Genomic DNA, 20,663 nt, shown 5'->3' on the forward strand with positions numbered 1-20,663 from the left:
ATTCTTACGTGCACAGGCTCATGCCAGGGTCTCCTACTGTGTACTTTTGCTATGGACGGCATATAAGCAGTAAAATAAAAGGACATAGGCAGATCAGCGGGGTTTTACATATAGGGGCAAAGGGAGGCTATTAAACCAGGGAGGCCTGAAAGTCCTATTCATTACTTGGGCAAACTGTGAACCGGGCCCACTATTTGGAATTCTCTACCGATTGATTTGAGACAAATCTGATTAAGTTAAACAATTCAGGAAACAAGTAAAAACATTTTTATTTCATTTAGCTTATTGTTAAACTGATGATTTTCTTTGAAGCTTACCGTCTTTTAACATTTGCCAGGGCACTGACTTTTTGTTGTCTTTTTACAGATTGTAAATTTTCCTATGTTGTATTATTATCCCTGGATACCTTATGTTGCTTTTTACAAAGTGTAATCTTCTTATGTTTCCATTGTTATACTGTAAACCGTTCTGAAGGCTAGAACCAAACAACGGTATATAAAAGCTTACAAATAAATAAAATAACTTTTTGATTTTAACTGATGTGTTTTTTTATTTTTAGGATGATGATTTTTTATCATAATTGTCTTTGTTTTATCTCTTGCTTTGCCATGTTATTGTTTTATTATTGTTCTGTCCCCAGCAGTGGGTACATGTTTGTATCTGTATATATTATAGTCTATGTTTAGTGCATATGTTTAGTACATATATATGTAGTCTGTTTTTATAACCCATGATAAAAATCTGTGAGCTTTTGCCTTTAAGAGGAGCCTTTGCCCTTAAGAGAAGCTGCCTCCCCCCTCCACTTTCTCTCACTATCGGAAGAGCTTGAATGCCCCTCAATCTAACTTGAGTCTTCCTAGGTGCCTTATAGGCTCAAGGGACTGTCCTTCATGCTCCCCCTATGTTACATAATTCTTAGGCTCGCTGCCATTGGACCTTGCCCCCTGCCCCCAGCTTGTGGAGGTGTTTCCTTTAGTAGCTCTCAACGAGAGTTCAGTTTACTCCATGCATACTTCTGAGCCAGCAGCACTCTGCTGGCTCAGAAGTATGCATGGAGTATGCCTTCGTCGGAAAACTAAATCAGCCTCATATCCCTCATGCTTCCTACCTCTACCATAAACTAACTCCTGCAACACAAGAGACCTCCTTCTCCCTCCTGCTACCCTGTCTCCAGTACCAAAGATCCTTGCCTTGGGGCTTGCATTTCAAACCAACAATTGTAAGTAGAATTTATTTGTACAATAAATAATTTCAAACCTAAAGAATCTTTGTCTTGAGGACTGATTGGAGAGAAAGTTTAGCTGCCTGAATAGGAAAAAGCACTGATGTTTACCTGATTCAGAACAATTATTACGTATATTTTTTATGAACATAAGAACATAAGAAATTGCCATGCTGGGTCAGACCAAGGGTCCATCAAGCCCAGCATCCTGTTTCCAACAGAGGCCAAAACCAGGCCACAAGAACCTGGCAATTGCCCAAACACTAAGAAGATCCTATGCTACTGATGCAATTAATAGCAGTGGCTATTCCCTAAGTAAAATTGATTAATAGCCATTAATGGACTTCTCCTCCAAGAACTTATCCAAACCTTTTTTGAACCCAGCTACACTAACTGCACTAACCACATCCTCTGGCAACAAATTCCAGAGCTTTATTGTGCGTTGAGTGAAAAATAATTTTCTCCGATTAGTCTTAAATGTGCTACTTGCTAACTTCATGGAATGCCCCCTAGTCCTTCTATTATTTGAAAGTGAAAATAACCGAGTCACATCTACTCGTTCCAGACCTCTCATGATCTTAAAGACCTCTATCATATCCCCCCTCAGCCGTCTCTTCTCCAAGCTGAACAGCCCTAATCTCCAGCCTATCCCTCATAGGGAAGCTGTTCCATCCCCTTTATCATTTTGGTTGCCCTTCTCTGTACCTTTTCCATCGCAACTATATCTTTTTTGAGATGCGGCGACCAGAATTGTACACAGTATTCAAGGTGTGGTCTCACCATGGAGCGATATAGAGGCATTATGACATTTTCCGTTCTATTAACCATTCCCTTCTTAATAATTCCTAACATTCTATTTCTGCTTTTTTGACTGCTGCAGCACACTTAGCTGACAATTTTAAAGTATTATCCACTATGATGCCTAGATCTTTTTCCTGGGTGGTAGCTCCTAATATGGAACCTAACATCGTGTAACTACAGCAACGGTTTATTTTTCCCTATATGCAACACCTTGCACTTGTCCACATTAAATTTCATCTGCCATTTGGATGCCCAATCTTCAAGTCTTGCAAGGGCTTCCTGCAATGTATCACAGTCTGCTTGTGATTTAACTCCTCTAAATAATTTTGTATCATCTGCAAATTTGATAACCTCACTCGTATTCCTTTCCAGATCATTTATATATATATTGAAAAGCACCGGTCCAAGTACAGATCCCTGAGGCACTCCACTGTTTACCCTTTTCCACTGAGAAAATTGACCATTTAATCCCACTCTCTGTTTCCTGTCTTTTAGCCAGTTTGTAATCCACGAAAGGACATCGCCTCCTATCCCATGTCTTTTTAGTTTTCGTAGAAGCCTCTCATGAGGGACTTTGTCAAACGCCTTCTGAAAATCCAAATACACTACATCTACCGGTTCACCTTTATCCACATGTTTATTAACATCTTCAAAAAAATGAAGCAGATTTGTTAGGCAAGACTTCCCTTGGGTAAATCCATGTTGACTGTGTCCCATTAAATCATGTTTTTCTATATGCTCTACGATTTTGATCTTGAGAATAGTTTCCACTATTTTTCCCAGCACTGAAGTCAGGCTCACTGGTCTATATCTATATCTGGATCGCCCCTGGAGCCTTTTTTAAATATTGGGGTTACACTGGCCATCCTCCAGTCTTCAAGTACAATAGATGATTTTAATGATAGGTTACAAATTTTAACTAATAGATCATAAATTTCATTTTTTAGTTCCTTCAGAACCCTAGGATGCATACCATCCGGTCCAGGTGATTTGCTACTCTTTAGTTTGTCAATCTGCCCTACCACATCTTCCAGGTTCACAGTGATTTTGTTCAGTTCGTCTGAGTCATCACCCCTGAAAACCATCTCTGGAACTGGTATCTCCCCAACATCCTCATTAGTAAACAAGGAGGCAAATAATTCATTTAGTCTTTCTGCAATGGCCTTATCTTCCCTAAGAGCCCCTTTAACCCCTCTGTCATCTAATGGTCCAACCGACTCCCTCACAGTTGGATATATTTTAAAAAGTTTTTATTATGAGTTTTTGCCTCTATGGCCAACTTCATTTCAAATTCTCTCTTTGTCTGTCTTATCAATGTTTTACACTTACCTTGACAATGCTTATGTTTAATCCTATTTTCTTCAGATAGATCCTTCTTCCAATTTTTGAAGGATTTTTTTTGGCTAAAATAGCCTCTTTCACCTCACCTTTTAACCATGACGGTAATCGTTTTGCCTTCCTTCCACCTTTCTTAATGCGTGGAATACATAGGGACTGCACCTCTAGGATTGTATTTTTAAACAATGTCCAAGCCTGTTGAACACTTTTAACCTTTGCAGCTGCACCTTTCAGGTTTTTTTCTAACTATTTTCCTCATTTTATCAAAGTTTCCCTTTTTAAAATTTAGTGTTAGAGCTGCAGATTTACTTATTGTCCCCCTTCCAGTTATTAGTTTAAATTTGATCATGTTATGATCACTGTTGCCAAGTGGCCCCACCACCGTTACTTCTCTCACCAAATCTTGCGTTCCACTAAGAATTAAATCTAAAATAGCTCCCTCTCTTGTTGGTTCCTGAACCAATTGCTCCATGAAGCAATCATTTATTACATCCAGGAACTTTATATCTCTAGCAAGTCCTGATATTACATTTACCCAGTCAATATTGGGGTAATTGAAATCTCCCATTATTATTGCATTGCCAAATTGGTTTGCTTCCCTGATTTCTCTTAGCATTTCATCATCTGTCTGACCATTTTGTCCAGGTGGATGGTAGTATACTCCTATCACTATACTCTTACTCAACACACATGGGATTTCTACCCATATAGATTCAACTGAGCATTTACTCTCTTGTATGATCTTTATCCTGTTGGACTCTATACCCTCCCGGACATAAAGTGCCACACCCCCACCAAGTTGATCCTCCCTATCATTGCGATATAATTTGTACCCTGATATAGCAGTGTCCCATTGATTATCCTCCTTCCACCAAGTCTCTGTGATGCCAATTATGTCAATCTCATCATTTGCTGCTATACATTCTAATTCTCCCATCTTACTTCTTAGACTTCTGGCATTGGCATACAAACATTTCAAAGTGTGGTTTTGCTTGTTTTAACAACCTGCTTTTCAGTTGTGTTACCTGCACATATATACTGCTGCTCTTTTTCAGGTGTAAGTCAGAATGGAATTCTCTATAGCCAAACACTGACTGAGTGAGGGATCTGGGTAAACTGAGAGGCGTGCAGGCTGAAGAACCAGAGTGGTTTTATTCACCTAGGGATAGACATGGCAAACTGATGGACTAAGCAGTCAAACTGGCTATTTCCTTTACCATGCATATTTTAAAAATGTGCTCACATGTAAAAGGCAAGACCTAAGGAAAGATATGCTAAGAGCATTTCCTTGCGTAACCACTTAAAAATTAGAAGCAAACATACACACACACACCAGGCTTATTTTAAATAGTAGGCGCACACTTGCACAGATGTTTTAAAATTTCAGCATATGTTTGCTCACTGCCGCATGCACGTTTAGATGGGCACGCGCAAGCTCGTTTTAAAGTTACCGTCACTATGAATGAAAGTAACGAGAGCAAATTAAAAACCTGAATGTTCCATGTAAAGGAAAAACTGCATTGCCCTCTAAATTTCTTCTAATACTATACACTAAAAGGTCCATATTCAAAAGCCTAATTAGATGGGGAAACTCAAAAGTTAGCCATCTAAATGGAAAATGTGGCATATTCAGCCACGTATCCATCTAAATTATAGCCAGATAGGTAATTATCCGGCTGTAATTTAGCTGGATAAAAAAGGGGCATTTTGGGGGTGTACTGGGGAGGAGCTGAGTTATCTGGCTATCCTAGCCGAATATCGGGTGTATTGAGCAAGGTTAGCCTTCTTCAGAATAGGCCTAGTTATCTGGCCTCGTGTGATGTATCTGGGTAACTGGTGCACCTTACAAAATGCTTAAAAAAATAAAATAAATAAGTCACGGGCCTCCCGACCTGATGTCCACCCTCCCACCACCACCACCACATGTCTGTAACACCTCCCCCCCTTCCGCTTGTCCCAAAAAGGTGTCCAAACCTCAAAACAAACTTAAACTTCCAAAGCAAGATCACCGCCAGCTCGGGTCTCCCCTCTCCCTCCCTGCTAAAAATGCCTTTTACATTTCCTCCTTCTACCTCTCCCCTTCCCACCCACCCGTTACCTGCAAGCATGGCCCCCTTGCATAGACTGGCATCGATGTGCTGCTCTGCGATCCGGGCTGCTTCCAGCATTTACTTTGCTAATAACTAGGTGCTTGGTGTAAGTGTAAAAGTGCGCTTCCAACATTATTACCTAAGGAACACTGGGAGCCGCTGGGATCGCAGAGCAGAGTGATCCTGGCACGGGCAAGGGGGCCAAATGTGCAGGTAATGGATGGGTGGGAGTGTGTCAGCCTGGGGGTGGCTGTGGCGAACAGCAGAAGAGGGAAATTTAAAGATTTTTTTTTTTACCGGGGAGGGAAGGGGAACACCCGGTCTGCAGCCATCTTGTTTTGGAAGTTTAAAAGTTTGCTTTTAGGTTTTGGCACCATTTTGGGACAGGGGAAGGGGGAAGGAGGGTAGAGACATGTAGTGATTTGGGGAGTGGTCAACAGGCCAGGAGGCCCGCCCATTTTATTTTTTTTTAAGGTGCCCTAGGTACCCAGATATCTCTGAAGATATCCGGGTAAGTAGTTATCCAGCCACATGAGGCAATATGTAGCGGGATAACTTTAAACAAGTATATCCAGTGAGACTTTAGCCAGATAACTTGTTCACCAAATAGCCTACTGAATCTTGGCCTCTAAATGACAGGAGAGCTGTCATTCAATGATATAGAAAAAAAGGAGGTTTGTAATGTTTTCCCATATGCTAACCTTCTACACTAGCAGTTCTTCATGCTTTATAGTGGCCTACATCACTGTGGGTGTTTTTTGGGGTATCACTCTCTTAAGCATGCCACAGGAACTTCCTCTATCCAATTGCAGATGTGGCTAACGTTACGAAAGCAATTTTTCCATGTCCAAAAAGGAACAATGAGCATTTTGTTATTTAGATAGGGCAGATAATACATTCCACCCCCACAGAGAAGGGCCTGCCTATTGGCTTACTCACCTCAATCCAGGCTTCCAAGGAGACTCTTTTCAAACTCAAGATGTTATGTAAGACAGTTACATGAACTACCTGAATAACTACCGGGAGGCCCATGGAAAAGTAGCCTGTCTCCAATGCACTGGTATTGGATTTATCTCAGCCTCCTTTGTGGCCTCTAAATGGGTGATTTGAACCTTCTGATCTTAAATTGTGTGTGTGTGTGTGTATGTGTGTGTGTGTGTGTGTGTGTGTGTATGTGTGTGTTTGTAAATATATACATACAATAATAAATTAGGTAAACCACCATTTAACTATGTTGTTGAAAAACTTCAACTGATAAATTCCCATAACCTATATTAAAAAAGATTTTTTAAGTACCGCAAAACACTGAACCCCATGCATTATTATTAATCAAATATCAATAAAATAATAATGCATATTAAAATCCAAAAACATTCCCAACACTTACTCAAAACCCATTCATTCATATGAGATCATATGTATAAACACTCAATATGTCTATTAGCTCACTTATTTTTTTTGTTCTATATATTAGCTAAAAATATATTTCCAATCACTTTTCAAAATGTCCTATAGCTGCAAAAAGTTAATGCTAACTAGAGATGTGTATTGTTTTTATATATCGTATGTTCATACTTCATTTTTCCCGCGGTTAACTTCGTTTTTTCCACATTTCAGGGTTTTTTTTTTTCGTATTTCATTAATTTCGTGTTAGTTAACGAGACTTAGTGCACACTAACACGAAATTAGTGAAATATGAAAAAAAAACTCCGAAATGTGGAAAAAATTAAGTTAACTGCAAGAAAAATGCCCATTAATGCGCACTAATTCAAAATTCAAATTTTTCTCGAATTTCGGCAAATTATTGTTCATTTCATATCTATCACTTTTTTCTTGTCTCTCACCCCCTCTGCTATGCACATCCCAAGGCAGACTTGCAAGAGCTCACAGGTGACCCTTGTCGGCTCCAGGGCTAAACGGACACCTACTTCTTGGCACTCCCTTAGCGCTTCCGATTGGCCGTAGGAGCTGCCACTAGAGCGGCTTTTAGTCACCTGGGATATGAATGATTTCCCCTCACTCTTTAAATTTCAGCACTTGATTACATGCCACATTACTTCCAATGTCATTGCTCAACATCAGAAGAATCGCATAGTACCGTGATATAGAAAGCACTTTCGAAAAAGAAATATCCTTGTAGATATCTCTTACATATTTCATATTGTGCTTCCTGCTGTTTCACAAGGAGGGACATGAGACAAGGGCTGCAACCATGCACCAAATGCTTCATCAGCATTTGATGAAAGGTAGGAAGAACGTCAGACCAGGTTTTTGGGGGTGTTTATCTCCCTAAATTAAGGTCTTTGATGAAAGTGTGTTTGTGATATTCTATTACTGTCTTGTGAAATGTGTAATTAGCATATTTTGTATTGGCTGACAGATATGCTAAATATCGATTATGCATGTTCACTGCGGTACACCTCTTCAGATAACTCTACTTTTAACCAGGGAAATGGTCAATAAGACATTGTAAGTAAATAAATATCTCCCAGCTATATATACAATGCCTTTTATTAAGTTTATTTTATTTAGAACATTTTCTTTCGTATGTGTTACTGCATCCTATACAAAGAGATCATTTTTTTACAGCAATAATCTACAACACATTTTGTAGCAGGAATAGAACAATAACTTGGAGAGGGTCTGAGTGACCCCCTCTCTATGCTCAAGCCCCTCCCCTTGTGCTCGGCTCCTCTGGCTATTGGTCCTTGAGGGTGCAATTTTTAAATAGGCTCAGCACTGGGCTCTGATTGGCCTCCTTCCTGCGGGGGAGGATGGTTGGGGGGGAGGCAGGCTGAGGAAAGTTAAATAGTGTGGCTGACTCTTCCTGACATTTTTTATGGCATTTTCCCTCCCTCCCTCTCTTCTCATTTATTAGTTTTCTTGGGTGGTCCAGCATCACATTTGCCCTGGTTATTAGGGGATTGTTGGGATTGTTAAGTTCTGGCTGTAGCAGTACAGATAAGTCTAGGATGCCGGTATACCTGCAGCCTAAGGGCAGTGTGATCGGGTGGAGGAGGGACCTCTGCTGATGGGGAAGTGACCCGAGGGACAGCGGGCACCACTGGGTGATGGCGGATGCGGCTCTGATGCTGCTTGAGAGAATACTGATTTGGTTGATGGAGTCTTTATTTGGACTCAGGTTTGTGGTGTTAAATGTAAAGTTTGATTGCATTGGTTAATACACTGCATCCTTCTATTAACCCTATCTCTTGTGTTTATATGGTTATTTGGGCGGTACCGAGGGTGGGGGAGCGATAACAGTCCTGACTACCCTCGTAAGTACTTACTAATGTATACAGTAAGAATCTGGCTTCATTCTCACTTTTGAGAATATGATCATTCTTCAGAAAGCCAAGTATTTATTTATTCTTTCCCAAGGCCCATTTTCCTTGCATCTGTAAATGTTTGGTCACCTAAACTTATTCCTTCTACCATAGCATGTTAATACTGTATTATTCAAAGAAAGACTCACAGGGACTGTATACAAAGTACCCACCCATGAAGCGCAAAGGCCAGAGGGTGATCTGCTCTGTTATGTATGAAAATTTCAGCTAAAAATGAATCTTAAAAGCAGAATATAGATATCTCTGGTAGGAATTTCTAATTGCCATATGGTAAATCATCGCTTGTAGGAAAAAATGCTCAATCACGAAGGAGAAGGATACACAATTATGTTGTTTGCAAATAAATTCCACAGGAATCAAAGAATTTAGAAGAGAAAATGCTGGAGAAAATTAAGACAAACAACAAACAAAAAGAACGAAACCTTTTAATTATAGTGGCTTGTAAGAAGATGCATAACTGATCAAGCATTTGCATTTACAATACGAAACCGTTCCAGGTTCAGATAATTTAGTCAGGGAGCAGTTAAAACCCTGGAATCTCAGCCACTGGGGGCTTGGTTCTTATTAGAAATATTCCTCACGCTCACTCTTCTGCTTCCGCTAGTGCCAGCAATGCCAACTTACTAATATATCTTTTTATTAAATATCCAAATAAGTTGTATGTAAAAGGAGGCAATATTCACAGATTCATCACAAAAGAAATCATGCTTAACCAGATGTGCAAAACATTTAAGCCCATGGTTTCTGGTCAGAGCGATGTCAATAAATTCATTTTGAATTTACCTGAAATACAGTTCCTGAATTAAGAAAGAAAGAAACATGATGCCATGTTATTTTCCCCAGTCATGAGAAAGACAAATGAATACAAAGAAAATTTTAATTTTCAATGACAATGAAACTTCAGAAACTATTTACTTCAAAATTTCTGACTCAATACGTTTCACTTTGCAAACTATTTCGCCTTATTACAAACATGTACTCTCCAGGATTATTCAAATGCCGCTCTAAATGTGAAGGGATACAGCACTGCCATTTAAGACTTCCCCTGGAAATCATCGCACAGCAAAGCAAATCTTTTTGATATATTCTGACGTGCATACGTCTTGTGGCTCTCAGGCATTAAAAGGTTCTTTTTGGCTAAACTCATAGCAGGATCTTTGTCAGCTTCAACAAAAAAACCAGAACGTATTGATCTTAACCCCCTACCGAGAGAGAACTAAATCTTTTGAATCCCATTTGGATTCCTAGAATATTCTCATTCTCATCCTTTTTTTTATCAGAGGACGAGAACCCATAGGAAGGGAGCGATTTTCATTGAGTGACCACTGGATGCTGAACCTCTACTGTTGGAAGTTTGACCCCCTCGCTCTCCCAGAGAATTCATCCTTCACTCAGTCTGGTAAGTCAATGCGTCATTTTATCTGATGTAGAGTTTTCTTTTATAAGTGGAGAAATCAGTTTTAGTTGATTCATTATTACCTCTTTCAGTCCTTTAACAGTAAGCTTTTTCTCGAGGAGGTCAAACCTCTCAGCGGGAGTTGGATTGGTGTAGTGGTTAGAACACCGTTCAATTATTCAGGAGACACCCAGAACATGAATTCAAAGCTTACTGCTTTCACCGGCTTCTGTCTCTTTTTGTGACCTTGGGCAAATCGGTTTATCTCCCTGTGTGCCCAGGACACTGCTGAAAAGGCACGTGTTTTAGTCTAGGCGTTTGTCACAAAGCACAAGTGGTCTATGGTTGGCTGGAGGACAGATTTCCTTGCATACTTTTATTACACATACTCATAATGGTACAAAGAAGCAACTTACCTTGGCAATGCTTCTTACCAAACACTTCAGTACAGCAGCACTTAAACAGAACTGCTTTCACCTCATCTTCCCCAGGGCCTCCCTCGCTCTCCTCTGAGCCTATGCTTTATTCCTGCTCAGAGGAGACACCCTGGACCCAGAATGCCCTGTGTTAAGGTGGACCGGGCCCACAAGGCTGGGACTGGTCTATTAAGGTGTTCTGAGGGTTTATATAGGGCACTCTGCCACATAACCTCCCCCTCAGCTCAACCTTACCCGATTGAGCATCTGTCCCTACCAGGGCTCTGTCCTGCAGTATGACCCCCCCACCAGGCTTGTCCTTGGGTCCTGACTCAACAGGGGATAACCTCTGTCCTATTCTAAACTCCGTCTACCATAGAATATGGGGTTGTAAAACAGGGAATGCATTGTGCCTTACCCATTGATTCCTTTTCTCAAGGGTAGCTTCCTCCTCTACCGAGGTTCACCTCTCCCAACCTTTTGGGTTTTTAGATAAGGCTTTCTTACACTACCTCAAACCCTCTTGGTTCTCTAGATGACCCAACCTGGTTAGCCCCAAGAGTCCAGTTCCCCAGAATGTCTATTTCACCAGTCTCTACTGACATCTTCTCCACTCTAGGCTGAATCTCCAAAAACTGTATTTCCTCACCAGCTCTGGCTTTCTCACTCTCTTTCCCTTGCCAATGGTTAGGGGGCCCAATTTTCCCCAAACTGATCTGGCTTCTCCTCTGTCTGCTGGATGTTTGGACTCCAGACCTCTACCACTGCCTCAATGTTATCCTCTTGTTCTGGCTTTACCCCCTCAGTTTCCTGTGCCACACTGTCCTGGATGAGTGGATTAACCAAACTGGAAGGGTGCTGCTGCCCTCCTGTTTGCAACCATGCATGGGACTCTGGTCCTCCCATGGAACTCCATAGCATCTGGTCTCGTTGCAAGTACCCCTGTACCTGAGCCCCATTTATCATGAGCCCATTCACAGGTCTTGTATATTCTTCTCTTGTCATGCACTGAAACTGGTTTTGCCTTTCTGAGGTTTGCTGTACTATCTGTTCCAGTGGAGCAGTTTCCGGGTTCTCTGGCCCATTACCAGGGCTCCTTATAGCACCATCCTAGTTAGGTTTGGTCATCACTAGTTTCCCTGATATTTCACCAGGTTTCATTGTAGTATCACCTTTAAGCCATTTTTCGGGATGCTCCTGTCAGCATCAGTCATCACTGATTCTATTGATGCTTTGACAGGTTTCAGTGTAACATCCCCTTTCGGCTGCTCTCGGGGTTGCTCCTGATCAGACTTGGTCATTACTGGCTTCGCTGATGCTTTGCCAGCCTCTTTGGCCTGTCACTTTCAGGCAACTCTCTGAGATGACCCAGGTCAGCCTCGACCAAGTCGGACTTCTCTCCCTTTTTTGTAACTCCCAGCCTTTGAGAGGTTATAATTCCAATCAGGCACCTCACAGGTGTGCTGCGCTTCCTCTGCTTTCAGGCTATCCAAGGTTTCCAGAGTTTGTCGCTTCAGTTCACTCACTAACATACAGGCCAATACAGTACAGTGTGCTGCTCCGACGGAGCGCACTGTTAACCTGCTCTTGGATGCGCGTTTTCCCTTACCCCTTATTCAGTAACTGCTTTTAACCGCTTTTCTGTGCACCCTCCGACTTAATATCATGGCGATATTAAGTCGAAGGTCCCGAAGGGTAAAAAAAGTAAAAAAAAAATTTTAAATGGGCCGGCGGCTGTCGGGCCGAAAACTGGATACTCAATTTTGCCGGCATCCGGTTTCCGAGCCCGTGGCTGTCAGCGGGCTCGAGAACCGACGCCGGCAAAATTGATCGTCGGCTGTCAAACCGGCTGACAGCCACCGCTCCGGGCTAAAAGGAGGCGCTATGGACGCGCTACTGTCCCTAGCGCCTCCTTTTGCCCATTTATACCACACCACCTAATTTGAATACTGAATCGTCCGCTCTCCCACGGATTTTACTGAATCAGCCTGTAAAGTGTCTCGCTGGCGACTTGCCCTTAGCTCTACCTCCCTTTGGATCAGCTCTGTTGCATTCCCCTGTAGTTCAGCAACCAGGCTGCCATCATTTAATTCTGCCTTCCTCTCTCTCTGGGCACCTAACGGAATGGTTTTTTGCTGGCCCCACTGACCCGGCTGGCCTTTCCATCTGCCATCAACTTCAGTCTCAGCCTGCTCTTGGGGCCCGGGGAACTCCCACCGCAAAGAAATTCATTGCTGTGAACTTCTCTAAGCCCTCTGTGTTCCCTTTCTTATTTTACCCAGGAAATAAACCCCCCCATGCATCTCTCTCCAGGGAGAGGAAAAAACAGAAACAACCTGCTGGCCTGTCCGGCCCTTACTCACTGGTTGACACTGACTAGGACAGGCGGGGATAGCCCCCTTGGTCAGTTGCCAGTGCCAGGAAAAGAAGGGGAAAAAACCAAACCTCTGAAGGATTTTTTCTTCTTCTTCCTTCGGTGTACTTTACACTTGTGTTTTCTCTCTGTGCGGGTGCTGCTTAGAGCAATCACTTTATCACTTCGAGGTAGAGTTCCTGCCAGTGCAGACACTTTCTGCAAACTCTTCCCTTTTCAAACACTTCTGGAAGACTTGAACTTCTGCCCTGTGCAGTCGCTTAGGGGTCGAGTTTCCAAAAATGCAGGCAGGAGTCCGTGCCCGCGCAGTTCCCAGCGCGCCAGTTATAAAATAGGATTCCCGCGCACACATGAGCATCCGGTTTTAATGACGGCGCGCACACGTGCGCAACGTGAATGGGCCTTTCCCAGTTCCCTCCCAGTCCGCTCCAATTAAGGAACTTCCCTATCCCCCTAACTACCCTCCCTAACTTTCCCCCTCTCCTCCCCAACACTTAACCCCCTACCTAGCTAGCCAACATTTTTTTTTTGTTTTCAAATAACTGCTCCTTCCAAGCAGAAATAACTTCCACACACCGGCCGGCTGCTGACGCGCACTTCCCCGGGACAGCGCCTAACGGAGCTGTCCCCGGCCGGCCCCTGCCCCGCCCCTCCAGCCCACACCTTTTGGACGGGTCGGCCCTTGTGCGCGTACCGGGAGATGCACGCGTGGCCGGGCCATACCTCAAATGCACTTGGCACGCGCAAGGCCCGGCCACGCGCGTATGTCCTGGACTTTACGCACATGGGCTTCTTAAAATTAGGGCTTAAGCGAGGAACATCCTTTACCTGACAGCATATGTCACAGAGCACGAGCGGTCTGTGGCTGGGCTGGAGGACCAAATTACAATATGGACTCCGGTTTTCTCTTGCATACTTTATTACACATTACAATGGCAGAAAGAAGCAGCTCACCTTGCAATGCTTCTTACCAACACACTTCAGTGCAGCAGCGCTTAAACAGAGCTGCTTTCACCTCATCTTCCCCAGGGCCTCTCTGAGCCTACAGTTTATTTCTGCTGAAAGGAGACACCCCCTGGACCCAGAATGCCCTGTGTTAAGGTGGGACCGGGCCCAGACTGCTGGGACTGGTCTATTAAGGTGCTCTGATGCTTTCTATAGGGCACTCAGCCACAGGTTTTTGTTAGCAAACAAAGGGATCAATAATATACTAAGCAATGTTTAAAAACTGGCTGTTTAAAGCATATTAATGGATTTATTAAACATGATGAGCATTATCTCCCAAAGAGCAACATATTAAACACCCAGTATGCTGATAGATGTTAAACCCGAGACCGCAGGAGATGAGACACTGATGCACGATCACTCACAAGCAGCACATCCGAGTTACCTCCCCCGGCTATCACAAGGCTCACTGTGGGCTGTGATGTTTTCCCTTTGGTCTTGAAGTAAGGATCCCTGAGTTGCTTACCAAAAATCACATCCCCTCCCTTTCCCCAGGCCAGGATCTTCCACCTATCCCATGGCAGCAATCTAAGGGGGGTATTTTCCAGAGCGATCGCACGCAAAAAGGGACTTTTCACGTGCGATCACTAGAAAGGGGCGGCGTCAAGACCGAACAGGAGGAGTCAGGGCGGCAGGCCACCCGGGGCGGACGACGCGAAAACAGCGTGGACGGCGAAAAGTTAAGGAGCATTTTCACTGCCTATTTCGCGCCCAATAGCACCACCCTTTTATGATGGCGTTATTGGGTGCGAAAGCAGGCACCGCAGAGAATGCGATCGCTGCCAGGCTTTCGCAGGCCCGCCCCCCCCCCCCCCCCACTTCACACCCACCCCCCCCCCCTGCCCTCCATCAGCGCGTTTATTCAGGGAGCCCTGCGACATAGGAAAATCTAGCCCTAAATGTTCATGGGAAACAGGAGAGCACCCCTGCCCCAACTGGCTCTATCATGCAAAATGGCACCGGACAATCTCATGCAGTCCTTGGTCCGGGGTGTGGGGCGGGGGAAGTGAGCAAAAAGATGGTTTTCCCCCCCCCCCCCCCTCCCCAATGTGACAATACTGCATCGTACATCATAATACGGCCCACATTCATTTGTGATTCAAAACAAGTAATTCACTGCTCCACTAGGCTGCTTTCCAATGCAGGTCTTTCACTCTCACCAAGAGTAGTTTTTGAAGTATGTAATCCTTCTACAGGAGGAAAAAAAAAAAAAAAGGAAGCCATTTGCCAAATCCAACAGAAATTGCCAAATATCTCTTATGTTCATTTTTCCTTAGAAACAATCTCTGGTGCAATCAAAAGTCATATCTGCTCACCCTGGCCTTCTTGATCCCACACCCACGCTGCCCTAATATTAATTTCTTCACAAGTAGTCATCTCCTGGAGGGAGCCAGCAAAGCTTCGTTACTGATCATCATTCTTTTAAAGTGTCCAAGGATGAGAGTCAGATGTCAATAACGGTACCCTCTGACCTTTCCATGGAGAATACCACCATTTTTTTTTTTTCAAACAGATATACATTTGTGAAACAGGATGTGCATGAAAGCCCTGGAATGAATCATGTAAACTCTCATGGAATATTTGCCATATTGGACTGACTCACTGGTAAAACTTTGCCGCGGTGATTTACAGAAGAAACCATCTTTTTTGCTGCTTTGAGCAAACTGGATACTTTTTTTGTTTGTACAGGAACAATAATCCACTTGACATTAAAACATTTTCAAAGGGTTACTTCACTGAAGTGGAGCTATATAGTGCAGATTTGTGTATTTCAATGTAATTAGATAAATGATGCATCAATTTCTGCTGCCACTCAAACTGTGCTTCCTAACATAATTACTAGATTAAATATGCAAACATAATTATAGTTGACTTCTTGCTGCTTTGCAATGTTATTTTAAATCTACAACAGCTACTCTCAGGAAGAATGTAAAGCAATTTTAACAATTCGTTCTGGCAAATTTTCTAATAAAAATGAGGAAAACTTTAGTTCTGGGGCCTAGCTGTAAAGATGTCACGGAGGTCAGGTGCTACAGAGATATACGCAGAGGGATGCTAACATTTTTTTTTTTTTTTTTTTAAACATTGTCCATATACAAAGGGTCTGAGATCTGAATCCAGTTTAGGTCACGTGGTCATGTGAGATCTCTGGACGTTTGTAGGAGACTTCCAGGCTGGTAATATGCATAGAACAGAAGCTTTTCAAACCTGTCCTGGGGACCCCACAGCCAGGCAGCTTGCCACGATATGCACAATGAACATGCATGAAATACATTTTGCATATACTGAGTCTTCGTGGTATGCAAATTCATCTCATGCATAATTCATTGCGGATTATCCTAGAAGACCCAGCTGGCTGTGGGGGGTCCCCAGGACAGGTTTGGGGAACCCCCTGGTTTAGCAGCTGAGAAAGATTTATGTTTGCTTTGTTTTGAGCTTTCATTTTCTTTTTTTTTTGGGGGGGGGAGGGGGGGGTCAGGGGGGTCAGGAGTATTTTTAAACTTGATGGAATTTGTATATTATCGCCACTTGTTGATTCACCTCTAATTATGTTACTGTTATTGTTCCACTAGTTCTAGGTGATTCTTATACATTGTTACACCCGTTCCTTGTAAACCGATGTAATGTGCAACGAATGGCGGTATATAAAAACTTTAAATCAATAAATGAACTGTAATTTCAGTTTCTGGTTAAGTGCAAAAAATGCGTGTTTGTCTTTCTTCTTGTGCAGGTGCATAGATTGAAAAAAGACTAAGAATTGTGCAGGTGGTCAACTGAATAAAATGCCAAGGGACAAAGTATATGCATCGTATTCCTAGGGACTTTTTGCTTCGGTTTTTTTATTTTATTTTGCCTGAGAATTTCAATGTTATTCACAAAAATAGGGGCGTGCCCGCAAAAAAAAAAAAAAAAAAAGCAATGACCTTTGAGTTTTTGTCACTTCTGCAGCACGATGTGGCCTAGGACTATTTGCCACGGCAGAATATCACCACTGCTTGTGGCAAGATTTGGCAGATTTGAGAGCTACAGGTTTGGCGAGGCTGGCGCTGGAAAATTACGCTTTCCCACCTATCCCCGAAATGTCCTTCAGCCTGGGGAGGGGGAGTCTCTGAAATCTCCAGGAAAATCGCAGTAAGGAAAAACTGGATAGCCGAGTCATTTTAAACCTTTAGCGCAACGAGCATTTGAAAGAAAAGAAAGCACAAAACCCTGCTACGCCATTCATTGTAAGGATCTTCCCTTCCTCTCAGCTTTTTCTTTTTTTTTTTTTTCCTCTTCCTATTCAAACGCAGATACGTCGCCCACAATGCAATGTCCACTTTCAGAGTATGATGTTACTTCCTTACATACAAAAGCCAGATTGTGCTACCACTAATGGATGTAATCCCCTTGCAAACCCGCACGCAACTGACACTGCAGGAAATAAAAATCAAAGCCGTCTGCAGCCACTCGGCCCTGCTGATGTAACATTTCCTAGCAGCCTCCAAACTTCATTCTCAGGTTTAGAAGCCTAGAGATCTTCCGTGCATCGGGCTCAGTTTCAACATTTATCACAAGCAAACTAATGTGCTATTCCAAACATGATATATTTCACTTTGGTACTGCTGACTTCAGCTCACTAATTGCCTGACAGCATTCCCTTTGTTAGGCTTTAAACTGTGATCATCACACTTTTGTTTGTACTGACAGTAGAAATATTCAGAGACGACCTCAATACATCATAAGCGCAACTGTACTAATCTTTCATAATGGGCGTGCTTTTTGGCGTGAAGACGGGACACGTGCATACAATCATTGTCAGGAACTACACGCATTCAAGTTCTCAAAGGCATTGACGAAAGCATTATCTGAGAAAGCTGCCTGCCATGCACATGACTCCAAAAAAAAAAAAAAGCTATACAGAAAAGCAGCATTTCATTTTCTGACTAATCAAAGCTGCTTATTAACTAGAAATATGCAGGGTGGGCATACCACTATCTGAATAGGTCCTGGATCAAACTAGTCGATACCTGTTGTAATAATGACCCTTCTGTGCCAAGACAAAATTCACCACCCTGGTATACTACAGATTTGGCCATATCCAGTCTGTAAAAAAGTGTGGTCATTAAAAATACACTATGATGAAACTGTTACTCAGAATCTAGGAGTCTAGCCATTCTCGTTTGCCAATAAAGTCTCATTAATGTACCCAGAGCTATACAGATGTGAAGGCTGAAGGTGTAGATAGAATTGAGAATTCAATTACATACTCAAGATTGACAACAGAACTGTGCAAATCAGAAGGTTGTATGCTACTTTTTGTCCAAAAGGGTTTATTCCCTCTAAATCTTTGTAGCCATCCAGCTAGCCAGCTATCCTATGTGACTTTAAGCCATTGGTAAGGACAAATGATTGCAGGCAAAAGGCCAATTGATTTTCTTAGGCTACTTTACCTTGGTTCAACAGAACTAAGAACAGAGATTTTCTAGGGTGCTGCTAACACTGGCATTTAGAAGAAGAGTGCACAAACATAAGAGAAATGCCAGGCACTTTATTTGGCTCTCTTTTTTTTCTTTTTCTTCTTGAAATGTCTCAGAAGAAACTGGAAAACAGAAAAGGAAGGAAGAGATGGTTGCAGGAATTAAACTTACTCAAAGTGAGGGAACATAAAATAGGGTACACAATATTATGCCATGATCCCGATAGGCAACTTTAAAAAGAATCATTTTATAAAGTCAAATAATAATAACATGGTTTGAAAATCGTGAAATCAGTCAGGTCCCTACTAATTATTTTTTTTTTTGTCATTACTTGTTCTTCATACTGGAATCTCATGTGCCAACCTGAGAAAGATTTTAGACTGGCCAGCAATCTCTTTTCTCGCAAGTAAAGGCCTTCTCTTTAAGTGCTTTGCACCAAAAATGGTTCCAATGGTTCTTTCAATATTTTCTGGTCCCTGAACTGTCAGGTAATTCAGGCAAACATAAAACAGGGAGTCTAAATTTTTAGTATACTGATATTAATCATTACCATTATTTAAGAGAGTACACTAATAGTGACTTTAGTGTAATCTCACTGAGAAGTCTATGGGCCACCTTAAATTCTTAAGTCCCCTTCTGATTTCCAAGATTTCTCTGTCAGGGGAGACTTTTCTCCTAGGCCCTGAGCACTGTTAAGACAGTTTTTTATATATAACTATTTTATTATTTTAAAATTTTCTATACCACCTATTCCAAAACAAGCTCAAAACAAATAAAACAATAAAAGATACATAAAATTAAAAAAAAGGACTCTGTAGATGGTTACCATTTATGATGGTTATATCTACATAATAGATTGTTTCTGTCTAATCGCTGTAATGCTTCAGGATCATAAGCCAGTTGAAACAGGTAAGTTTTTTAACTTTTTCTTAAATTGCATTGAGTCAACCTGAGATGTTCGGGTATTCCAAAGAATAAAGTGCTATAGAAAAATGTATGCCCTCTTGTCTCAGAAAAGCAAGCAGTACCGTGAGAAGCTTATGACTGAGAAGAGGAGAGAGTTTTCAGAGGAACCTAGATCTTCAATAGTATGCGGATCCATAGTGCTTCTGAATTTTTCCAATAGTTTATGTATTATTCAGGGGTATTTTGTATTCAACATGCCATGAAAAATTGGTAGTCAGTGTAAATTATGAAATATTAGGGTCACATGTCTTCTATTTTAAACCCTGTCAATAGCCAAGCAGCAGCATTCTGCACAATCTGTGGTGATCTCAGTGGAGAGACTGGAGCACCAAGACATAGAGTGCTGCAATAATCAAAGCCAGTAAATAGAAATAACTGAAGAACAGCACGGAACTTATTTGGTTCTAGTCATGGCTTAAGATGTCACTTCAGTCTTTTCTTAAAAGACTTTTCGTAACAGCGTTAATCTGAGGCCGCAAAGAGAGCTTGGAATCAATAACTCCGACATTTTTTTGCTTGGGATACAATTGGTATCTGGTAGCCCTCAAATAGGAAGCTGGCTGTTTTTTCTTGGGAAGGCACACTTTCCAAGATCATAACTTCAGTTTTTTCTATATTTAGAGCGGAGATTATTGGAAAAGTCAGGGAGTATTCTGAAGAACAAGAAAGGGAGCAAGTTTGAAGGACAAAAAAAAAAAGTATTTTAAAGGACAGGAAAATAAGGGAAAGTTTAAGGAATAGGATATAAGGGAAAAATTCAATTAAAATATGCTGCTGTTGGGTAATGAAAAATGTGTGTTTTAGATTATAGTGTAGTGTGCAATATGTATTGCTGATTGTATTCTCAATTATGAATGAATGTGGTATGAGTGATATGAAAATATGTGATGTTAATGTTTTTAAAAAAAAGTTTTTTTGTAATAAAATAATAAATATTGTTGAAAATATACACAGGTATATATTGTATGATTATTCATATGTGACCAATACCTGTAGTTTACCCGAATATTGTAATTTATACTTGACCATTGTGTTGGGATGTGCAATATTTTTACAATCTGTGGTCTCAAACCTTTCCCCTTCTTTTGATACCCTTTTCGACCTCAGGCAAGTCACGTTGTCTCCTGTTGCCTCAAGTGTTGCGCGTCCCTGGCCGTGTCCGCTCCACAGCCGGCCCTGCTCACCTCGCTCTCCCGTCCCACGAGCTCCGGGCTCTCCTCGTCTGCAGCCGCTGCCCGTTCATGGTGT

The 20,663-nt window shown here is 42.0% G+C and overlaps 1 long non-coding RNA gene across 1 annotated transcript; it reads left to right on the forward strand.

Annotated features, from left to right (window-relative positions):
* Positions 1-1,081: 1,081 nt before the first annotated feature.
* LOC115096102 lies at positions 1,082-16,346 on the forward strand. Its single transcript, XR_003857965.1, has 3 exons — positions 1,082-1,219; positions 10,079-10,197; positions 15,503-16,346. It is a non-coding gene; the product is annotated as an uncharacterized LOC115096102 (long non-coding RNA).
* Positions 16,347-20,663: the final 4,317 nt, after the last annotated feature.

This window comes from Rhinatrema bivittatum, chromosome 7, assembly GCF_901001135.1.
Source record: "Rhinatrema bivittatum chromosome 7, aRhiBiv1.1, whole genome shotgun sequence".
Lineage (NCBI taxonomy): Eukaryota > Metazoa > Chordata > Amphibia > Gymnophiona > Rhinatrematidae > Rhinatrema > Rhinatrema bivittatum.